The following is a 25,593-nucleotide window of genomic DNA, read 5'->3' on the forward strand; positions in this document are numbered from 1 at the left end:
CGACCAAATTTACTCATAGCAACTTTTCAGGTCACTCTATTTCGTCTTAAAAACTGACCGGTCTCCCCTAAACATTCAAAAATCGCGCGGTGGCGGAGTCCTGATTGCAGTATCAACGAGACTAGCCAGCTTCGTAAGTACGCCACCCATTTCCTGTCAATTGGAACAGCTGTGGATTGTCGTAGAACTTCCACAAACCAAGCTTAGTGTAGGCGCAATCCGGCATTCCGACTGCACGATCATGTGGAATCGTTAGGCTCGATTTCTTCTCAATTAAGTCTCTGCTCTCCCGCTTTCGTATTTGGCGACTACAATCAAGCTGGTTTGCAGTGGCGCTTTACAGACAGTGGCACACCATTCATTGATTCACTGCATTCGCATATGCCGGTTGCTTGCTGTGACGGTTTTAACTTTTACGGATTCACACAAGCGAAAACTTTTCCTAAACCGAAATGGACGTTTGCTAGATCTTGTCCTTGCAAATGATTCCACATTACCGGGCACTTCTGTTTCCATTGCACAGTGGTCCAGAATGCAGATTTAGGTGGAATGATATGTTTTGAGCCTGAAATTGAAAGTCTCTTCTACAAAGTTGTTTCTTATAGTTAGGCCCTCATTTTTATGACAATGAATTCTAGGGTGGTTCCTATTATCAATAAAATCAAAAATCTAACTTTTTTTTTGAATAAATTAAGGTATACATTCTTCGGCAAAGTTATAGCTGAGCTAATTTCAAGCAACTTTGTTGAAAATAACTTTTTTTTTATCTCTTAAATTGACGGATTTAGAGCTATTTTCTTGAATTTAATTAGGGTGGCTCTTAAAGAACAGTTTTTTGCTCTAGTTTTCTTATTACGAATTTCTCAGCAAAGGTGTCTTCAGATAACTTTTAGATTTTAAGAAGGCGCAAATTTTTGCTGCACAAAGTTTGTCCATATCTTTCGCCGATCAAGAGTTATTGACATTTTTATACTAAAAATAAGCACTTTTCAAATGTTAATATCTCTGGTTGGGGCAAACAAATAAAAATTTTTTTTTACGGCATTTGAAAGGGCGTATGTTATTCTCAATAATGGAGGTATGTTATTTTTTAAACTCGTATAAAATCAAGTTGAATTTATTCATGTTTTTATTATATTTGGGTATATCTTTTTTATTAGAACATATAAAGGCAACAAATTCAGCTATAAAACATTCGTCTTAAAGAGTTTTAAAATTCTCTAGAAGATGACTATCATGATAAATTTTAAATTTATTTTCAACAAAGTTGCTTGAAATTAGCTCAGCTATAACTTTGCCGAAGAATGTATACCTTAATTTATTCAAACAAAAAAGTTAGATTTTTGATTTTAATGATAATAGGAACCACCCTAGAATTCATTGTCATAAAAATGAGGGCCTGACTATAAGGAACAACTTTGTAGAAGAGACTTCTAGTCTAAAGTTTCAATTTCAGGCTCAAAACATATCATTCCACCTAAATCTGCATTCTGGACCACTGTGCATTGGCTCGACCACAATGATTGATCTAGATGCCGATCATCCTTCTCTCGTCGTGTCATTAAGTTTACTTTCGCCAATTGTCTTTACGCCGTCATCTGAGTGCTAGTCTTTGGACTTTCGCCCAGCTGATTATGTTGCATTGAACAATTCGCTTGCGGAAATTGATTGGCAATTCATCGAAACAGCCGCTAGCGTGAATGATGCTGTGGATTTTTTCAGTGCTGCACTGGAAGATGCTATTTTCCGCATTGTCCTAGCACGATGACCCCCGCAAAAGCCTCCATGATCTAACCTACGCCTACGCGTGCTAAAACGTCAACGCTCTGCCGCCTTTCGAAAGTATTGTAACTCTCGCTCGCCGTACTACAAACGACTGTTCAATTTTGCGAGTCGTAGTTTTGGAAATTACAATCGTTTATTCAACTGACGCACGGAAGTGAACCTTCGCACGAATTTGACAAGTTTTTGGTCGTTTGTCAACTCCAAACGGAATGAATCCCGGTTGCTTTGTTCCATGTGTTTCTGGAATGACTCGGCTAATAGGATGCTGCACGCTAACGTCACGAATGAACGCGATGAACCCGCATTCATCAGTTTGACATCCAGTGGTTGTTTGTTTACCTTTGCTTGTTTGTCGATTCAAGTGGATTAGAGGTTTTAAATAAAAAGAATTCAAAGATATGATATCCGACTATGTTCGTTTAAAAAATATTCATCTCTAAAAATATCTAAAAAAACATTTATTATTTTTTTAATTTTTCTTTACTAAGTCCATGTAAACAAACCACTGCCAGATGTCAAAAAAGTGAGGTTAACCTGACGATGCAGCTCCCTATAGCGAAAGAGAAAAAGGTGACTTGTTTGCTCGGCCATGTTTTTGATTCTATGATCTGCTCTTGTTTTTCTGCTTATGGCTAGATTTTCCATCCCTTTCCACCATGTATACGTCAGGCGGATCGTATTTAAATAAGGACCAACTTGCCAACTTTTAAACGTAAAAGATTGAAATGGAGTTGCCAGCCTCCTGGTTGCAGTCTATAATTATGAATATAATTCAAGTTCTCCTCGAATCATTATATTGATGAAGGGATGTTGTGTGAATGTAAACTTTTTAACCGAAAAGTGATTCATTATGCTTCTCCTTTTGCTTTCAAGAATTTACGAATGTAAAAAAATAATCGAAAAGTCATGGTTTGGTAATTTGGTTTCGCAAAGTGCATATAAATATATGAGTAGGGGAAGACGGGTACACAGAAAAAAAGTTGTTGAATATTAGATCCAAACTGCTGCAACCAGGTCAATCCATCGGTTGTGTAATATAACGTTGTATACGATGTACATCGATTTTGCGAACAAAATTACATCCATTAATGTAATATTGTATTTGCTTTTTGCTATTACATCATTATTACATACATCAGCTTGAATTACATTGATTGATATTACATTTTTTTTGCTGTGTAGCTCAAAATGAGGACAAATTTTCACATTTTGCTATGCTACATATGAATAAGCGTTCATTTATCTATGGACAAAAATGATCAAATGTTCTGATTCATCACATCATTTATGCTTTAAAAAAAATGCTTTTTCAACAATTTTTGAAACGATCAAAAATACTCCTTATGTTACAAGCAGGGTAAGAAGGACCACCAATGGGGTAAGACCAAGGGGTAAGTCACTCAGGCTTACATCAGCAACCTTCGACACAATATCGTATCGATTGTTGAAAATAAAATGGGAGCACGTGCAGTTTGACTATGTATTCCAGGAACATCCTCTAATTGAATACACCAGAGAAACTCAGACCAGCAGTTCACTTCTCGGTTCACTTATAGAATACGAAATGTAGGTTCTAGAGTGGGCTCAATAAAAAAAGCAGTTAATCAGACCCCATTAGTACCCTTAATTCAAATAATGCTGGAACTCACACAAAACAAACTACAGAAGTCATATTCATCATCCTCTATAGTCGGAATCCAACAATGTTCCCCACCGGTTCAACTCTTTCCGGCCGCTGATGGACCGTTTCTTTTCACATCACGAAAGGTTACATAGGTTTCTGTTCTGCCTTTGAGGGCATTATAAAACCTAAAACACAGGACTTTTATTATCCTATGAACACAAAACACCAAAATTTCGCGTCATCCTCAATCCGATTTATCCTTAAGATTTCAAACCAAAACATTCAAGGTGTCAGAAATACCGGGCTGCCGGGATGGATATTTTACAAACAATCGAAACTTGCTCTATGACTGGCACAATTGGCATATCTGCGGCACATCTGCGGCACACTTGAGGCACACTGACAAAAAATATGACCCAAGATTGGTGTGCGGAGCCGCCTACCCCTTGGGTAAGACGGACCATGACGGATTTTAGACAACCGTTGCACAAAATTGAACGCATTGCACAAAATTGAACGTAATCATAAGTGAATGTCTTTGGAATCGGTCAACTGGTTCCACAGATATGGCCGGAACAGGTTCCAGTGACCATATGTCCTGTGAGCACAGGTCTAGTAATGATCAAAACGGTATAAACCTATATTGTGACACAGAAAATCGCATTAGAATAAGAAAATATGATCAGTAGGAGTCATATTGTGTGCCCAGGGCCACATTTTCTACATCCTAACATGTTCCGGGTACCCCCGGGGAAGTGGTCAAATTTATATTAACTCGAAATATATCATGCGACACATCAAATTACATGAGGATTCTAAAATTTTGTCATTGGAGGTTAAATTGAGTAAGGCCACATGTTCCGGATGCTATCTAACATGAAGCTTTAGTGTGATAATTTATTAGCTAGAGAATGATCTTTGAAGAGGGTAGGTGGATAGTTCCGTTAGAGTACGGCAGAATTTTGAATAGAAGTTGAAAATGAGCGAAGGGCCATTAATGCGACAGTACAAAGTCAAACGCACGATGTACGCGGAGATTTGAAGTACATATGTCTTCAAATCTACAGGCAAAAAGTGTGCGCCCGCCTTTGCTCATTACAGTCTGCGGCTGTGGAATAGTTCTAGCGACGTTTCATCACTACCTAAAACCCCACATTGCCGAGAGCATTTCCAGTCGATGGTGTGTTATAATGCAATTCTGGATCAACAATTGAAAAGGGCCCATCAGCATTTGTAAACAAACCGTTCTATAGCCCATTCCTCACACATCGAAGGCGCCCACACAAACCAACACCATCATCGTGTAGGTAGAAGTTTCCCTTATCCGATGATTGTGTTGGTTTGCGTGGGTGGCCTTCGCTTTGTGAGTAAAGGGCTTTGGAACGGTTTGTTTACAAATGCTGATGGGCCCTTTTCTATTGTTGATCCAGAATTCTTCTTTAACCAACAACCCCTTCGCACATTTTTAACTTCTATTCAATTTTCATACCGCCGTACTTAAACGGAACTATCCACCTAACCACTTCTAAGATCATTCTCTAGTTAATAAATTAACACACCAAAGCTTCATGTTAGATAGCATTTCCAACCAACTTGGATTTTTCACATGTTTCATGCATTTTTACATACCTTTATCTACAGTCACAGAAGCAATACAGCCTACTGAAGGAAACAGGTACCAAAAAACGTCAGAAAACATCGTTTGTTCATCAAAAAGTCTTATATTTGTTGCTTTTAAAATAAGATCGTGAATGCCCCACCGAACGAGATTTTTTTATATTGTTTTGAAGCTTCATTAGTAGTGTTTCGGAATGATAAAACATGTTGTTAATCTTTTCTGTATTGAGTATTGGTAAAAATCGTGAGGATTCCATATAGAACTGACTATGGTCCATCTTACCCCGCCGGGCGTTCTTGCCCGTCTTCCCCTTTCTATCCATTTGACAACTAAAAGCGTTTCTGTGCGATCTAGACGTCCCTCACCCTACATTGACAATATTTTAATTCGTTGTTGGGTATAATCGAACACAACAAATCAAGAAGACTGGCAACTCTTCCATTTCCTCATACGAACGCTACACGGCGAATGAGAACAACCCAAATTTGAGTTTAGTTCACTCATAATCGCCAAAAGTGCAGAAACTCAGCGATGAGTAAAATTTGTCCCATGGTTTCCTGTGGAAAACCTAAAAAAATCTGCCGGAAAATGAGGAAATTGACGAAAATTTTATTCAGTCTCGGAGTAGTACCAATAGACTGAGTGAATCCAAACTTTACTTTTCTCAAATTCGGGAATTTTTCCCTGGAAAATCCTGGGAAAACATGAGGCAAATTAACTCATCGCTGAGTTCCTGCACTTTTGGCGATTATGAGTGAACTAAACTCAAATTTGAGTCGTTCTCATTCGCCGTGTATGAGACAGGTACAATCGCGTCATCTGCCGCTCAAAGGTAAATGTTTCGAACGAATTTGATAGAAAAGATTACATCCTAAGAATAAAGGTTTGTGTATTTGCTCATTTTTCTATGCGTTGCTTTCACCTTCACTCAAGCGCAGCGCTATTGTATCTGTCGCTTGGATTCTGGCAAAGTTGCCATTCTTCTTGATATGATGTCTTTGGTATAATCTTAACTGCGACCATTAATTTGATCTATTGAGATGAAGAGTTACGGGATGTAAATTACCCGAAAAAACAATAATTATAATAAAACAACAAAATCAAAATGATTTTTAGTGTTGAATTTCGAGTACAAAAAATTTATTGTTAAATTGTTGTACGGGAGGAGAAAATATTAATATCGATTTTTAACGATACAATGCTCAAATAATAAGATCAAATTTGTTCGAGCAAAATCAGTTTTTTTTATTGTTAAGATGCTTAACAACCCCCCTTTTTTACTGCACGGATAGAAATCCCTTTATAACTTTTGGTAAATTTCTATTGCTGATTATTCATAAAATGTATAAGTCAGCTAATAAGCAGACGCCTTGCAAAAAGTTAATGAAGATCATGTTTCAAATGAAATGTATAAATGGGCACACATACCGTTTATGCATTCTTATAGGACCTATGTGATTTGTCTTATGGAATGTATAAGGCTTTGTTTTGGCAAAAATGTATAAATGAAACACATAGATAAAATAATTAAAAATAAACTAATTTATGTGTGTTTTTTCACTAAAAATCACTATTTTCCATTTTCGCTCTTGTAGTAATACACAACCTCTCCTCCAATATTTTTGCATGAAAATGTTTATTGAAACATATAAAATCATGTCAAGTATCAGTTTTTCGAAAATGTAGCCCCAATTTGAGTTATGACCTGCGGAAAATATTACGTTTTTATGAAACAAACTTTTGTATATGTTGAAGCTTACTAGATAGCATCTTGCAGTATTCTAAAAAGTTGTGTGTTCTAGTAATTGAAGTAAATTTCTCAAACATAGTGCGCCATAAAAAAAATCAAATGAAAAAGTTACAGTGAAAAAACGTTTTTTAAGGAGTTTCCATGCAAAATACTTCCTACCTCAACGAAAATGACCAATTATCAAGTAAGTGTCTTCAGCAAGACGTAAATAATCATGCAAAAAAGATATAATATACGGTGCTCATTTTATCCCAATGGTTTTATATCGGTTACAAAACGAACATTTTTTAAATCTTCTTTCAAAAAATTATAAAGTTTACTTGTAATATTCAATTTGTATTCATGATGTTAATAGGACTTGTAATTATTAATTTGGTTTAAAACCACTGAATTTTGTATTATTAGTGATGTTTTCGTTAAGGTGTTCAAACTGTCCAACTTTCTCCTATTTACGACTTTCATGGAAATGGTTGATTGAAATTGATATTTCATTTTACTAAAATGAAATAAAAATTAGACCAACGTAAAACCCTACGGTAAATAACTTTTTGCTAAAACATACATATGATTTAAATATCATAAAATATGTAAATGTAACGTAGCTATTCGGAGTGTACTTAATTATTTTTCATAAATTCAAAAACCAGTTTTTTTGTTCAAAACCAAAACTATGTTCATGAAAATGTGTTCATTGCATTCTACTTTGTGTGTGTGTGTGTGTGTGTGTGTCATCCTCTATCCCTCACCCAGCCGGGGGCGTTGGACAAGTAGAACTGCGAATAATTTGATCAAATCTCATGCTCCGTAATGGTGCCCTTTATGTTGTGAAGACTAGTACTTCAAAAAGGGTAACTTTTGAGGCAAGACAGGGTGTCCTCAACAAGTTAAGGGAACAGGGTGCACTAGATGTCCACAACAGGTACAGCAAAACATCACATAGACGCCCTTATTCACACTAACTACTCAGGGAATAGAAGGTCAAGAAGAGCCACCGCCGCCAACTAAAGCTTGAACCGGGTACCTGGGACTCCCACGATATACCCGCGGCAATGGTCAGCAGACGATGCCCTGTGCGTATTTAGTATGTAATATGTTTTATTTGGATACACAAAATGTTTGAAGCCATGCGTCATCTAAACCATAATTTGCATCACCACAAATACACTTGTCAACAATCTTCAACTGGAACGTGCTCATCAAATCACTTCACCCGGGAGCGCATTCCCGATGCTTCCACGCATATTTTTCTCTCCACTCCAACCACACAACAACCAAATATCACTTTTCTTCACTTTTCTTTTTCAAGACACTCCGTGCACAAAAGCAATGCACATCGCAAAACCCTAATAATAGATCAGCGCCGTGCTCATCACCGCGTAAATAAAAAGAAATTAAAATTTTCACTCGCGATGCCACAAATTTTTGGTCCGGGAAAAACAATAAAACCACGCAGCGCCTAATCTTCTGATGCTTTCAATTTTGCAAACATGATGAATCATGTTTTCTTTCTTGATTCTAAAACTTCTCGGAAAGCGAGAAAACCACCACTCACACACGTATAACCGTCCGGGAGGCAGAGTGCCAGCGCTAATCCGGCAAATGCAGCCGAAAACTATGAAAGAGAATGCACGCACAAAACAGAGAGCAAATTTAGATACAACCGTATCCAAAGGCGTTCAAAACTCGACTCCAGTGTTCATTGCATTCTACTTTGCTACCAAATTATAATGAACACATGTTCATTGACAGATTTTCGGAAAACTGCTTTTGAATTCCCAAAACATAATTACGGCCCATTTCCCCATAAAGCTGCTTGATTGGGCTAAATCACAATTCTAGCAAACTTGAATCGTGTAGTATTTGTTTGAGCGATCCTCTTCCAACATTCGTATAACAAATTACAAAACTGAGCGACTATATTGAAGATAATAATTAAACTGTTTTCTCTGTAGACAGTGTTATGCTCACATTCATAAATGCATGCACTGCGATTGCTTTGTTGAAAAAAGGTGCTTATAAGTTTAAAAGCATAAAAACATATTTTCTTTACTCTGTCGGCTTCACAATTGCACCTGAGTGGAACTGAATGTCATCTTCAATGCATCAAGGATTTGTGGTATGAGGCAAAATGAAAAAATATTGAGGAGCTTTATTCTTCCTACACAAAGCATCCAAAGAATGGAAAGTCATCATCAAGGATGACGCATCGAATAATAAAAAGTGGAAATTGAGATCCCATGTTCCGGTGCGGAGATGCATTCCCATCTTGTGGTATTAGTTGTGCTGGATTGGAACGTGCTGTTTTTAACTTTTGCTTTTTGTGATGCATCTGAGAACCGTGGCAGGGAAAATCTCTATGAGATGGGATTTGAACGAAGCTTCCAGCAATAGTATATTTATTGTGGTTTCTCGTTGTTGCTTCGCCATTATCGCTAGGCGATAGTTGATGGTTTTTCTTTGCAAAGCTGCTGCTTAATGCAATTGAATTCTGTGGTGATCGTGGTGCAGAAAGTCTTGCACAAGTTATGGTGATAATGGGGTTATGGCTTTCACTTGCTTGTACCTTGTCATCAAATGTATCCTTTGGGTTGAAGAATTGGGACATGGTGGGACATGGTGCGGCTTGTCAATTACTTCTATTTTGAATCAAACACATCTGGTTTCAATTTAAATTTAAATTTCAAAATGTTGCTGAGAAACATTCTTAACATTCTTTTCTCTACCAACATTAATATATTTTCTCAAGCCCACATTGATCATCATGTCAAAATTGTGCTGACTACTTTATCAGACATCAGTATATATATATATTTTTTAAATATATAACCTTTTAGTTCTACTATCATCCTAGAAGGTTTGTTCTGGAACTTTGAAAAAATAAAAATAAGAATCTCGGGCATAAAAAATTGTCAACACTTACGGACGTACAACAACAATTTTTTTGATTTTTGAATGGAAATTTCTTTTGGATCTTGTAAAAAATCTAAATCGTGATCAACCAAATATTATTAAAATTTTGTAGCTTTGAGATTTTTAGTCGATACCGGACTTAATAATAATTTCTGGATCGAGGCAAATTTATCTTAATCGTCATTAACATGGCATTCTTTTTATTTTAATCTTATTCTAAAAACATGAAATTTGCGAACTTGCAAAAAAAATGAAGACTTTTTTCACATGCTGCAAACTAATTCTTAAGTTCTTGTATGTAAGAATCGTAAACCAATTGCAAAGCCACCAGTCGCTCCACCTACAGCCATCACTCGCTCCACCTACCACCTCTTTGCTGATTATTTTTTATTTAATTTTTTTTTTGTCCAAACGCGTCTATGTTTAATGCAATTTAAACTGAAGTCAAATTTGCAAAATTGTTATGCCGTTTAAATTTAACAATGGATTTTTTTGTCGTACTAAATGTAACGAGTTCATGAATATTGCTGTTACCGTCCGCCTAAAAATGAATCAAAACCCGTATATCTTATATATTGTTAAACAATTTATTTAATAAGGCTCAATCGAATTAACTTTACAGAGCCGAGGATTCTTGTTCACTATACAAAACATCGCAAATCTATAGTCAAAAGGTACAACACAATAAACACTTTATCTTCCACTGTCCAATAAGTCTCCTCCATCAGAACGGGATCCGCTTCCAGTGGTTTCGTTGTATGGCAGTATCGCCAACAGATGGCAGAGCAATTCCATTGCAGCAATGGACACAAAACTGTGGCAAATAGACCTAAGAATTTCATAAGGCTCGATTTATGAACAACATATATGAAATTCATAAGCGTGACTTATGAATGATTTTCGGGTAGCATGAGGTAGTTCTTATACGCCTTTAACCATTTTATTTTCACAAGCTTTGAAAGACAAGTGGTCCGTTTTTTATTTGTGGAGCTCTTCGAAACATCTTCAACACATCCAAAGAAATTTGAAACAGAGTTCCATTCGTGTTTTAAACTCGCTCAGAAATAAAACAGAATAGTCGAGCAGTTGCAAATCTGGTGCAAAATAGTGCTCGAATAATGAAACTGCAACTCAGCATTGCGAGAGGTGCGTTTCTGTTCTAGTTTCAAATTGAAACAGTCCTTATAAAATACAACAGCATTGCGAACGGCCTTACTCTTTCAAACTTTCATCACAGTGCAGAACGCTAGAAAGAATAGTCTGTTGTACACATCATCGCTTTTTGAACAAATATTTTGTCTCACTTTTTGATACACTGATTCGTTCACACTTCCACTTCTGTTCTGTGTTGGCACCCTTATGGTGGTAAACTTCAACCGGTGTTATACTCGGGTTAAATCCCGTTCAAGTAGGAATGGGCGATGTCGATGCGACTTTTACAGAATCGATTTTATTTGCCACGAAAAATCGATTTTTTTCATCCGATCTTTTTCTGTTCGATGTTTGACACAATCGATTTTAAAAGTTGGTATTGATTTTGTATTCATATATTGACAGTGAGCATGCATAAGGGCGTATACGCGATGATTGATTCTCTTCATCGATTTTCTCTTTGCATTGCTACAGGTTGTATTGGCTATCAAAAGCAACAGCAAACGCACCGAGAAACGTTAAATCCAGCGACTTAGTAACAAAAGAGAAAATCGCGTTTACGCCATAATGCATGTCGATATTCTGTTTTATACGGCATTTTTAAAAAAACGCCTAAATTACCAAAGGAGAAAATAAAATCGCCCAACACTGTTTATGTTATCGTTGACAGATTACTTCCTAAACCAGATTTTAAAAAAAAGATAAACAAAATGGTATTTAACAATCCCAAAAATATGTCTTTAAACTAAAGCGATTTTAATGTCATCGTCCTTAAATTTTGCTAGCACCCTTTCTATCTTGGGCTTTTTTATTTGTTTTTTTTATGTTATGTACTTTCCACCTATACTTTCTGATACATCCAGCTGATTATGTCTGCAAAAAAAACGCTGCACTTGAAGCAAAAATAAAAAAAAAAATCATTGAAAATGTGAGTTTGCAGAAGATGTTGAGAGCTCAGATATAGAGTTGAGGTTGAATAATCTAAATATTCGCAATATTTCTTAATAATTCGGTGTCAATATTTAAATAGAGTACAATTGCTTTTGTCATCTGGCTTTATGCAAATAAATGCTCTTACACATACACTAAAAAAACAGGAAGTGGAATATTTCATCCAATAGTAGATTATAAAGCATAATTCAAATATAAAAAAAAGGTTTTCCTCGAATCGATTTTTTTTTCTTTCAATATTTTCGTGGATCGATATAGAATACAGAATACTTATACTTATGATCGAATCGGTAACATAGATTTTTTTTTCAAAACGCTATTTCCTACGATCAAGGATGTCCGGCTGCTCTGATGTCGATATCAGAGTTAATCAACATGACTCTAAGCAAAGCAGGGACGGTATTGAAAATTAATCCGAGTTGGTTCTTATCACCATAAGTGTTCACCACTATTCCTCAGGATTGTTAGTATTTTGAAAAGACACACCGTGAAACCATCAGACATTCAGCCGCGTGCCTTCCTTTGGCAAGGTGACAGGCGGTGAGCGGAATAAAATCAGTAGAATTCATTTCCCGATCTCATCATTTGGCTTTTGAATTGTAGAACCGTCAGTTTAACGACCTACTGGTGTGTATCTCAGCCTGTACCTTGCGAGCTAAACCCCTTCGAACGGGCGTGTTGCTCTAGTAAAGCGTTGATGGTTTGTTTTCTACCCATGCCACGGTGAAATGGTACACGAGAATGTAAACAAAACGCAAAACCACGTGCTTTTGTTTCATTGTGGTGGTGAATAATGTGTTGCGCTACGATAAGCTTGGTTTCGACTAGGTAAGCCACCCTATTTTCTTTTTCACAATCTAAAGAACATAAGAACTAAAAACATATGATGGTTTCAAAATTTCTTCACGGGAGGAATGAGAGAAAATTTCCAAATGCTTGTAATTTATTATTTAAGCATTTTAATTAAATTACGTTTGGATTACAGGGTTAAAAACGATAAAATCTATCAATTTACACACTAATCCAGGCCTCTGCCGATCGGTAAATTTTGAACTACAGAACTGTTAGGTAAAAGTTTGAAAATCTTTTAAAAATCCAATAATTAGTAAATGTATTCCGAACTTGTACAGAGTTTGTTTAGTTTACCCCATTTAGCTATAAAAATAAAATTTGTCAATTTTATTGCTTTATCACGTTTAACGGTCATTTGAAAATTTTACCGACTTGGTCTGCTGTTCAAAAACCCAGTAAAACTCTACTGACTTCGGTGATCTGAATTAAGTGTGTATGCGAAAATTGATTTTTTTTTTATTTTATATATAATATATAATTTTGACTTCAATTTTGACTGTATCACATTATGTGTGATTTAGTAAAGGAATGATTGATTTCTCGATTACTTTTTCGAAGGGACGTATCAGCTTTTGTAGACAATGCGTTTGATCGGGGGCGACCCCGGCGTAGTGGTTAACTTCCATACCTCTCACGCGAAAGTCACGAGTTCAAATCTCACCCCCGGACAAGTCACGAATGACCCAAGAGTGTTAAAGTGACTATAACAAAAAAAATGCGTTTGATCGTCGATTTGGCGTAACTGGTAGCTCGCGCACGTATGCTACACACAGAGATTATTTTACTGGGGTCAATAATTTTTTACTGGGTTTTCAAACAGCTGAAAAAGTCAGTAAACTGAAAATAACGGTCACACGTAATGCAACGAACAATTTTAACATATTTTATTTTTATCATCAAATAAATGTAATAAGAACACAGTCTGTATAAATTTCAAGAAAAAATCACTTTTATACAATTTTTTACAATTTTTTTAAGTTTACTGACTTTTTCAGCTGTTCAAAAACCCAGTAAAAAATTACCGAACAGGGAGGCCGTGATTTTGTGTGTAACACTTCCATCAAATAGGGTACATTTTCCTCTATCAGTGTTAGTATGCGTGGGTGAGCTACCAAGTACGCCAAATCGACGACCAAATGCAGTATTTACAAAAGCTGATACGTCCCATTGAAAATAATGAATATTTGGCTTGATGGAAAATACGGCAAATCTTTTTGTCACATAATGAAAATTATCTGTCCTAGTAGTTTTGCTTCTTAGGGTCTCATATTTTTCTCTGATTTAAAAAGAGCTTCTTTTGAACAAGAAAAATCAATCATGAATTTGTAGAATTTTCAAACATCTACAAGGGACAATTTGCATTTTTATATCTTTGAATGCCTTTCTCAATATTATCAACATTTAGCATATGAGTCAGATATGCTATTATAAGCCCAACCATGCAGGATTTTTTTTAGAGCATAAACTAAACTAAACTAAACTTCTTAAAGCTTCTTAAATCCTTGTTAAATCACCTAAGACGATAAGCACCTAGGAGCATCGAACAGTTGTTGTCGTATATCTTTCGGATGGCAGCAGGTCTAGATTTCTAATCAGGCTTTTAATGACAACAAACAACATTTATCTGTTGCTTTGTAGCTTCTATTGATGCAACTAACTATCCGAAACGATAACGAACGATAGCAAAAAGTAGATGTGAAATCCAATTTGCGCTCCCAAAAATTTCGTACCTCTAGTGGCATGGTGAAGCTGAAGACATTTATTACATCGTATACGTTATCGGTAGCTAGCTATGCAGCATAGTTACCATTGATGGGGGTGACATTGAGCCAAAAAATCAAAGATTTTCGATCCCTACACACAGAGTTTAGATTACCGAAATCGGTAAAATTTTACTAAGTTTTTAAACAGCTGAGTTTTTAGTAATCTAGCCAGCAGTTTTTGCTTTAACTGAACTCTCAGTAAATCACAGAATCCCTGAACTGTCAACAAATTACCGTTTTAGTCAGTAAAAACAATGCTGACTTTTTCAGCATTTCTTTTTTGTTTACATTTTCTTACTGACTTTTTCAGTATTCTTTTATCGAAATTTTGAGGAGAAATTTTATCAAAAATGTTGTATTATTTGTAGTTTATATTGTTTTGGTTCTTTGGTGATGATGGAAAGGAGTAAAATAAATCGGGTTTTTAGAAGTTTTATTTGGGGACTGAGGTCAACATGTGTAGTGGCAGAGTGGCTGTTTATACTTGTCCTAAATAAGGCCATGTTGAGTGATCAGCTCTTCCTGATGGTTCAGTCGGATGGTGGTTCTATCTATGTCTGGAGTTGTGAAACAGACAATCGTAGTAATTTTTTTTTAAAGAACTGGGCAGTTTGTGCATTCTCGCGTCGACTTCCAAATGTTTCACTGTTTTTCACAATAGTTTTCTATTCTAACACAGAGGATTCCGAGGTCAAGTGCATGTCCAATGTGGCACGAAGAGGATTGACTTATAAGAAATTTTATTCACTAATGTGATCAGTTATTTAGGAATATATAACAGGACCTCAAGAAACATATTCTAATCATAATTTTCTGTGCATTCAATATATTTGCACCAATTTTGGCCCAATGTCACCTCGTCTTACGGTACCTATAGATACGACTGCTTTCTCATGTGAACAGGAGTTGGTATGTCCTCACATACCAGACTCGTTTATCTGGTTTCATTAGACCAGCGGTTCACTAACTTTGTTTCGATTGCGGCCCATCAATTATTTTAAAAACTCAAAAAATGGCTACACAACGCAAAACTTGGAAATATCTTCTGGGTCAAAAGAAATTCACAATGGTGGGACACATATCAAATTATGTGGTTACATTAGTTTCTGCCTAATAAATCATTCTACAGAAGTTAAAAATACATATTCTGATAATGACGTAAAATGAAAATTCTCAAATATGAAACGCCAAAAATTATTCAAATAAGTCACAAATGCCTAGATTTTCCAAGCTGGCTATAAAATTCCAAAACGGCCTTGAACCTGCCAACAAATTGAAACCAATCTATTGTTATTGCGATTTGTCTGAATTTATGTAACCCACCTGAGGGTGGCCCGCGACTCATAGTTTGAGAAACGCTGCTTTAGACGATGAGAATCGGTGGTGTTGTAGAAGTTTTCTTTGAAATTTGACCTGACTCGTGTGGTGGAACGTCGGGTATATTGCTGGATGCAATTTAAGCTGTCTAAATGTTTATTTTAAGTGGAGCATGTTCAACAATTTTGATATGCTGATACAAGTGCCCTAGAGGACCAGCTGGTTGGATTCTTCCAACAGAAATTAAGAAATAAGAAGCTTTGCTGAAATTTTCATAGCAGTTTTGATGGAAATCTTTGGTTAACTAGGTCAAGCCCTTCAACTTGGCCTATCATGAATATAAATCCTTTTCAGCAATAAGTTCTATTTTTAATGACAGAAAAAGTTCACTACTCATTTAAATTTATGATCCGCAAACGAATCACCTAGATATGAGACGAAACGCGTAAATAAAAAAAACTGATGCGTAATTGAGCAATTTTCGCACAAGTGCTGCTAGATGTCGCTACTAAAAATGATGATGATTGTGAAAAGGTGCAAAGAAATACACCCAGGTATATTTTTGCACGGGTGATATGTACCGTGTATAAAAAAAAACACCCAATATTTTGACTTTTCACTAATAAAAAAAAAAAAAAAAGGATTTTGATGCCATTCGTAATTATAGCACGCTATCGTCAACATAGATGAATAAAAAAAAACTGTATTTACACCAACAGTTGTGATTTTTTTTTTAAAGTATGCCATTCGATTATATTTGGCTTGAAATGGATAATATGATTCGAATCAAATCGATATCTTATATTTCGAGAAATCGTTCCCCATGAAATTCAGCACTAAAATGTAATTTTCTTAAGACCCGCACAGATTTAGTTTGAAACATGTACGAAAACTCTATTCTTGGAAAGGTTACAGGTTCATTTTCAATCGAAATTCTCATTTCATTTAATGATGTTTCAAATGTAGCTGGGTGCTTTATTTTGTAAAAAAAATGGTAGATTTCCAGTTTGATTAGATAATTAGATAACCCCAAAATAAGAATCTACACACTACCGAAATCTGTGAAATTTTACCGAAATCTTAACAGCTGAACGTTCGGTAAACAGTTCGGTGATTTTCACAGTTTTCCTGCAATTTTTTAACGAATATCTGTGAAAAATCACAGAAAATCTGTGAAAAATCACAGAAAATCTGTGAAAAATCACCAAACGTTCAGCTGTTGAGATTTCGGTAAAATTTCACAGATTTCGGTAAAATAATCTTGGTGTGTATGCAAAAAATTATAAAGATTGGGGGGCGTCCATACCTCTCACGCCAAAGTCACGAGTTCAAATCTCACCCCCGGACAAGTCACGAATGACCCAAGAGAATTAAAGTGACTATATAATAAAAAAAAAAACAAAAAATATAAAGATTGATAAAGGTTTAGTGGTCACGGAAATGGTTTGAAATGTGTGTGCAAATTACTATGGAAGAATTTAAAATTTCACTTATATTGCTCTTAGGGTGGGAACCAGTTATGGCCTATTACGGTGTGTTCTAGTTATGGCATATGGAATTTCCATAGGCCATAATTGGAACACACTATAATAGGAACGTATAGCCATAACTGTATATCTACTCTATATCGCTCAGAATCAATTGTATTTGAGCAATTTATGTGTGTGTTGATGTAACGCTCGCATATTGTGATTCAAGTTGCTACGATCTGGAAGTCTTTACTCTGATCCCGAGTAACACACTTTCATCACAATAAGTTACAGTAACTTGTTTATGACTGAAATAAGCCGTATATAAGTTTCTACAATTGATTTGTGACAAGCGTGCTACTAGGGATGCCACTTTGCATTTTCTGGACTATAAATATCAGCTGCCAGAGGTGTCAGATATTAACTCCCTAGGAAATTTGAAGTGAAAGTGCTAGTCAGCCATCCTGACGGTAATTTGTGAACGCTGGATCGTATCACCTTAACGTCCATATTTCAATAAAAATCCATATGGAGACTGTTGGAGGAGGTTAGTAGCCAATCTGTATTTTTGGAATCCAAATAAATGGATTTGATATTTGCCAAACAATACCTCATTATACGCATTCCATTTGTCAATGTATTTAAAAATTTACTCATAATGGAATAAGTAAGTTTTCCGGTCGTGTCTGGTTTCATTTGTTACACACTTGTCAATATAAAGTGGCAAATTTCCTATTCAAGTATTTTTTTTCCAGTTTTTGGTATTGTACCTTTTGGAATGCAAAGAAAGTTAAATGGACGATAAATTAATGTAGTTAGTGGATTTATTAACAAACTCCTACACGAATCATAATAATAGTATGATATCAATATGGGGAGGATTAATCTGTACAAATACTCTATTAGCATCGCATTTATTCTTTGTTATAGATTCTTGGGTCATTTCATGTGTGATTAAAAATATATCAAACTAATTTTGATCAGGCCACAGGCCCGTTAGAGTGCGTGCGTTATGATTTATGCCTTGGTGCAAGTGTGTGATTATAATATCACTTGAAGACTCTTTTGTAATCCAGAGCCCGGATGGCCAAGTGTTTTGAGTAAGAAATTGAGTGAGTGCAATGAAACCGTAGAGATTAGTGATGTTTAACGCACGCACATTAGCGAGTGCATCGTCGTGTTAAGCGGTTTTTAATTTCCTCTGGATAACCTAAAAAATGTATGAAATTAGGTCTGTTAAAATGAGTTTAACAGCGATTCGTTATGTATTTTTCTGGGTTTTTCATACAACAATATTTTATCGATAGCATTACTTTTTTTTGTGTCGCTTGAAATCAGTTTAGTTCATTCGGGACTTATCTGGGGATAAGATTTGAAATTATGACCTTTAGTGCGATAGGCAAGGATGCTAACCACTATGCGGGTACGCCCCCACCCGATCTACTGATATGGTATGTCGATGCTATTAACATTTTATAAATACCAGGTTTAATGAATAATAAATTCCTTTGAGTGATAAAATCATCGCAAAGAATGGTTCACCGGAACATTGCAAGTATATCATCTTCCATCTTTCGATAAGTTCATTAATAATGATAGTCGGACATTATGAATAATTATGGTCTGATCTCTACTAATGAAGTAATAAACTAATTTACGATTTTATATGCCTACCAGCTGAATTAGTTGTAAATGTCACGTCCTGCATGACGTCTACACACTTGGACTATTTTTTTTGTATCTCCGATTACTCACTTTGATCTATGACAGAATATGTCATTCAGTTGTGCTATTTTTACTCCCATTGAATCGTGGTCTTGGATGTTGACTTATATATGTTTGTCATTTGATTCTCGGTGTTGTATTCATATTGAGTTTATGTTTTAAGAAGCTGTGGTGGACAGTTCCATCCGTCTACTTATGGGTACCCGCCCATGTGAGTATGGTTTTTGTTTGCCATAGTTACTATTTTAAAATAATTCATTTTGTCAACATTTAACACTGATCGACAGTTAAAGTGTGATTGTTCATTAAAAATATATTTTCTTTTATTGATTTTCTCTCTTTGTTTGTATTTTTGTATCTGTGCTTATGCATCGGTTGCTATTGCATTTATTTATCAGTACTTTGAATGCGAAGTAGGATGTTTTCCAGCAAATAGCTATCATGGCTAACGGTTATCATATCCTCTCGAATTTTTATGGTTTTGCATGAATAGATGAAGGAAAGGTGACAATAAGGAACATAAGCTCAAGCACTACAAGGGCTGGTATTCTACGAACGAAAAATTAATCAGAATATAATGGTCTAGGAATAGGGTTCTGCTTACTGCTGAATTGTAGCTTGAATGTGTCTAACTAACGGATGAAGACCGATAGTATATCCATCAATTTTCAACGCATCCCAAGCCCTCCTCCGGCGGGTGACTTAGCCGGATTAGTGGCCGAGGTTGCATTGGAGAGGGTTGGTGTTGAAGTGGTTGCAGATGTCAACAATGATAGCGTGGCCGGAGGTGGTTTTGTGGATTGTTGGGTGGTGCTAGTAGTATCGCTGGTGATGGCACTGTTCCTGATACTGCTACTATTAGAGTCGACCATTGCGGCCAGTGTTGAAGCATGGGTCGTGTTTGAGGCAGTTGCAGCAACAGCAGTGGCATGAGTGGTGCTGATTGTGTTGCTTTGTGATTGTAGTAGTGTTGCTGTTGGTGCACTTGCAGTTGCAGACGGTGTCGTCGTGGTGCCACCAAATCTATCTTTGGTCATCATAGTGTATAACTGACGCTGTGGAAAATGCATATAGAGACAGTGACAGTGATGGGTGTGGTGATGGTGACGAGGTGGTATTCAACCCCGCCAGTGGGTGTTTAGTGAAATGACATGAATAAATAAAATACGGAAGCCAAGTGGCAAACTGGATTACAGCAAGCAAGGAGTAAAATGATTGTTTTTGGTGGATTGCTTCATACCTAGGTAGAGTATTGTGTTTTCAGATGGTGATAAGAATTCATATGTGTTCTGGAAGAAAAAATGATGTTCTGTGTCGGTGGAAACCAAATTTATCCATAAAGCTGAGATGGAGTTTGTAATAAATGTCTAATCATTTGTAGAACTATCTTTAATGTGGTTTAAACATATTTGATGATTCAACAATCTTGTTACCAAAGATGACCACTACCCGTCTAGTAAATGAAAGATTTACTTACAAATTTTAATAAATGCTCATCAAAATGTGTAATAAGCCATCGTATATACAGATGTTGCTATATGGTTCTCAAAATATAAAAAAGGATTTTTTTTTTAATCAAAGTATTCACGAGTAGTCTGTAGGATTTTTGATCTAATTTTTGTCCTACTAAGCACAATCCGCGCTTTACCTTTTTTTTAATGGGTTTGAACAAAAAAAGGAATATTTCTTTCAAAGATGACTTCTAAATTTATTCACCTTTCCATACGTCCCGTTGGATTTGATAAAGAGCCACAAATTGTTGAGATATTGCTTAAAATCTAATACTGCTTCTTGATTCTAAATTCGTTCTATGAGTTTCAATTCCGTCTTAACGCATTGAAACGCCATTAGATTTTTTTCGCCCTACTGATAAACGTAGAAAAGAGGATTCGCTAGGAGCGCTTCTTTTGTGTTGAGAACAATGAGCATAAATATTCATACAATGCACTCTTATAGGATTTATGTGGTAGCTAATGAACTAATGCATCAGAACAAACCTATTATTGATTTGTGCACGGTGAAATCATTGATATTATTGATCTTTTCTGAGCGATTGAACGGAAATGTGCGATTACGACGAAATAGTGCTCTACCCTATACATAGTACGAAAAACATTGTACACTTGGATGCATACATTTGTGAAATAAAGTATACCATGAAGTTTAGCTTCACAATTGGCCGAAATTTCTAATTTAATGAAAGCACAGAATACTAATTACGTTCCGATGGAAGAAACTTACCGGATTGTGGAGGAGAAAGCACTTATCATAAAGTTCAAATCTGAAGAACCGTTGCTCGATGCATAGACGTTTAACTCGAATGTTTAATTTTCCATTATGCGAAAAGATAGGCAGTGGAGATACGAGTGTATGATCTTCTACCCGATGTTCCCGACCGTGATCTATAGCGATGGTGCTGGGGAAAAACGGTAAAGTGAAGTTTGTGAACCGGGAGAAAATCCCTTTGGAATTGGGTCTCGACATATAAACAGGTGTGTGAGGGGTATACATGGGCGTGAAAAAGGTATCCCAATAAGCAATTTTAGCAACAGAACAGCTGCATTAGAAAATTTTCGCCTGTATAATCAGCAGCTAAAATTGTTAGTTGGAATTTGTTATGATGGAAATAAGGATAAATGCTTCCTATGCAAGATGGATGGGCATATGGCCAATTTCTGTCTAAGCGGAAGGTCCGGAAACAACCAGTACATCAACCAGTACATCAACCAGTATGGTAACAGTAAGTACGCTGGTGTAGTGACTGGAGACCTGGAGATATGGAAAAAGAGGAAACAAACGTGCTGGAAGGAGAGGTGGTGTAAATTGATGTGATGTCCAAGAAGAAATCTGGTATGGAGGGGCAGCAAGCATAGAAACAGCAGCCGCATATTTTCAAACATCGAAACGACGCTTACTTCTTCTACAAAATCGGATTGGTAGAGAGAAGGCCAAGCGGATAGCGCTGGCGGGCATAGCAGAAACAGAAGCAGAACTCAAGTCACGTCCCAGAAATTAAAAAAAATATATATACGTAATAAACGATATGTATAAAAACATGATAAGATTCTACTAGTCTCCTTCCTGGATCTACTTTTATAATGCTTCTTGATTGACTTTGTAATTGCTTTGAAAAATTGTAAAAAATCAAACATCCGCTTTTTATACCAAATAGAATAAAGAAAACAAAAATAATGATTCCATTCATATTTTCCTCTAAAGCCTGATTGATTCTTAGGAACTTTTTCTGAGACTCAATTTCGATACAATTAACCAATTCGAGTTGATTAATGCCATCAATTCCGGTTGAAACATTACATTTGCATGTGTTAAAAGGCGTATGTCCTTTTGAATGATTAGTCTTGAGTTTAAATGATTTTTTGACCTGTAGATAATATACAACTTCATTTTGAAAAAAAAAGGATTTCTTATAAGGCACCCTCCAGTTAGATTCATAGCCCCAAAATATAAGTCTGAGCAGATACTTGTAAAGATTGACGAAGGCTTAGAGGTTGTAAAAATGGTTTGTAGTTTAGGTATAGATTTTGATATTTACTATTGGAAATTATTGGATTACACTCAAATCAATGTTAGAATTGGTTCTAGTAATTCAAACGTTGATTAAATTTAGTATGCGGTAGTCATGACAAAATTATGACTAGAATATGTTTCTTGAACTCCTGGTGTAAAGTTTGGATTACATTAATCAATTGTTTTATTTAAATAGTACTGAAAAGTGAAGTGTCATAAATAGTAGCAAAAAACACGTTTCAAAACATGTTCACATGAGAACAAAAGTTTGAACACACCTTTATGTTGATAGACGAGAGCTACATGCAATATTTAGCCATACATACGGAGTACATTGTAATCATATCTCAGTTGAATCCTAATTGATACGTTACATTTTCAAATTTTATGATTTTTAACCAAATGTTCTATTTTTAGGTCTATTTTTTATTTAATTTTAATAGTAAAGTAGTAGGTAGTAGTAAATTTATTATTCATGGATATATTCACACCCTTAAAATTGTTTTCCCTGCTATAATGTGGATGTTGTAAGGTAGGGAACGAAACATTTAGATTTTTTGGTCCAATGTCACCCCCACTCACGGTATAAATTTACTCTATTTCACAATTTTTTCACATTTATATCTCTCTTGAATCGCTGCCAAACTAATGTCGTTTTCGTTTTTGCTACACTACACCGGTATAGTGTAAGTAGCAATAAGTGCGAGTCATTGACAGCTCATCATCATTTGTTTGTAAACAAAGATGCAACCGATAGCTACACCCTGAATATGTTCGGTGTTCGGCGGTGTAGCACCGGTGTAGTTACACCACAAAAAACGAAAACGACATAACCGTCACAATAACAGATCATTGTCATAGCAACCAGCATTTGGACTAGAAACAAAGTTTAAGCGATTTTTTTCCCATAGAAATTTGAATCCATTTGCGCCACATCAAAACCTTTATCAATCTTTACCAGTTTTTGCACAGACTTATTTTGGAGTTATGAATTAAACTCGAGGGTGGCCTTTAAGAAATCTAACACTGTTTTTCAAAATGACCATGCATATTTAAGTCATGTGAAAATATCCATCTAAATCGTCCAGGTTGACCTGGGTCGTTTGCTTATATGTCATAGAATTGCTCATTTCAGTAGATGTGCGTCCAGGGTCATAAAATTTACTGAAATTACAGTACAGTTTAATCAAATTTCACTGCCAACTGAATCGGTACTAAATGAGATCAATCTGCTGTAATTTATTGTAATTTAATTTCTTTGCAATCGTGGTCAACGATTACAATTGTGCTGACGAGAGGTGGTGATTTCCAGTCGTAGCCCTGAAAGATTAATTACATTCGGGGCCTGTTTTCAGCGTGATTAATTTAATAATTTACTACCGAATACATATATGGTGGCAAAATGCAGCATATACGTGAATGCCGACATAATAATTATTAAAAATATGCTTCATGTATGAATCGATATACTGTGGCCTGAATCCGTAAGTATAGCCTTTGATATATGTGAATGGATCACCCATGCCACCATGATTTGCATAGTTTTAGACGTTCGGATTTCAGTTTCAGTTTCTGGTCTGCGTAAATATTTACTTATCAGCATGGCTCTGGTGTAGTAATGAATTTAATTATTCACAATCATTTGCACTAGCTGTGGTTTTTGGGTTGGATATGCAAATACCACAGGCGGTAGAAGGTGAGAAAGGTTCGCCATCAAATCAGTGTGTCATGTGCAAAATATTAAATTAGTTTGTTTATTGGTTATGCTAAAAAACAAAATTAATTACAACGGGAGAATGACTGCGATTGGCTAATCACATGTGACTTGTTCGCAGATGTGGTATATATCAAGTTCAGTGGCTTAGATTGATTGGCCTTCCTATAGAGTATTGGATATGATGGTTGTAGCCTTACACTCCTCAACTATTGAGGATTTTTTTTTCGGAAAATTGTATTATTAAGTATTCAGGACATTGGAGATATGAGTCTGTGAAAAAATTGGTATAAATTGATGAAAGTCACCCAAATGGTTTCAAGTTTGTATGGCGAATAACTATGGTAGATTTTTGATTTTCTCTACACCCAACCGTGGGATGTGGGATGGGATGGTTTGCGTGTACTATCGCTCTATATATGAATCATTTATTTGAAAAACCGCATTAGTCCATTTGATACAAATGTTGGAAATCAGCAAAAAATCAAACCGAAGTGGTAACTCTACAAATAAATACTTTGGAAATTTTTGTAAAAATTGCTCCTCGCATTCAATTTTTATAATATTTGTACACGCAAACCAAACATTTATTACAGTAAATGTTAGTTACGTTTCCTATCATCCTCTGTTCATGAACATCGCAGCGAATGTTAAAAGTTGACCTTGCAGACGATGCAATGATTTATAATTTTTTTTTAATTCCGTGCTCTGTCTATGGTTTCACCTACACAAGAAAGCATTTGCCTTGATTTTTATGTAGGTACAACATGCTAGAACGACGCACACACTTGCCTTTATTATCTCCAGCAGAAAAAGCAAACGAAGTCGAGTATGCGAAGGAATGCTTTTAGCCTATCAATATCCCGAAGCATGGGTCGAAGTCAGGAATTGGAAGCTGCCAAAATCTCTAATAATTTCAATAATTAAAACCAACTTCATGCCAGGTTCCAAGTCCGATGTTGTGGTCAGATCGGTAGCTCATCTACAAGCCGAAAAATATCCCAACAACATCATTCGTTACTCCCACGTTCTTTTTTTTTTTTGATTTTTGTTTTAATGATGGTGGAGGCGAACCAGCCTCAGACTGAAAGCCTCCCTTATAAAAAAAAACTTAACCTAACTTTTAATGATGTTGGTCTAGGGTGTTTCATTTTGTAACAATATTAGTAATTTTATTGGCCACCCTTCAGTTTGATTCGTAACCCCAAAATATGAGTGTGTGCAAAAAATGATAAAGATTGATGAAGGTTTTAGAGGTCGCGCATATATTTTGAAGTATGCATGGACATTTTAACGAACAACTAAGGTAAATTTTCTATCTCTAGTTCAAGTAGTCAAAATTTAAAATGTGAATTTATAACAACGATAAATAAGCCTGCTATTGTTGTGATCAAATTAACGTTGTTGTCAGGCACATATTCAGCTTTCAATTGAC

Source organism: Ochlerotatus camptorhynchus, unplaced genomic scaffold (genome assembly GCF_037179485.1).
Source record: "Ochlerotatus camptorhynchus isolate MF236.1 unplaced genomic scaffold, CSIRO-AGI_Acam_v1.1 ptg000221l, whole genome shotgun sequence".
Classification (NCBI taxonomy): domain Eukaryota; kingdom Metazoa; phylum Arthropoda; class Insecta; order Diptera; family Culicidae; genus Ochlerotatus; species Ochlerotatus camptorhynchus.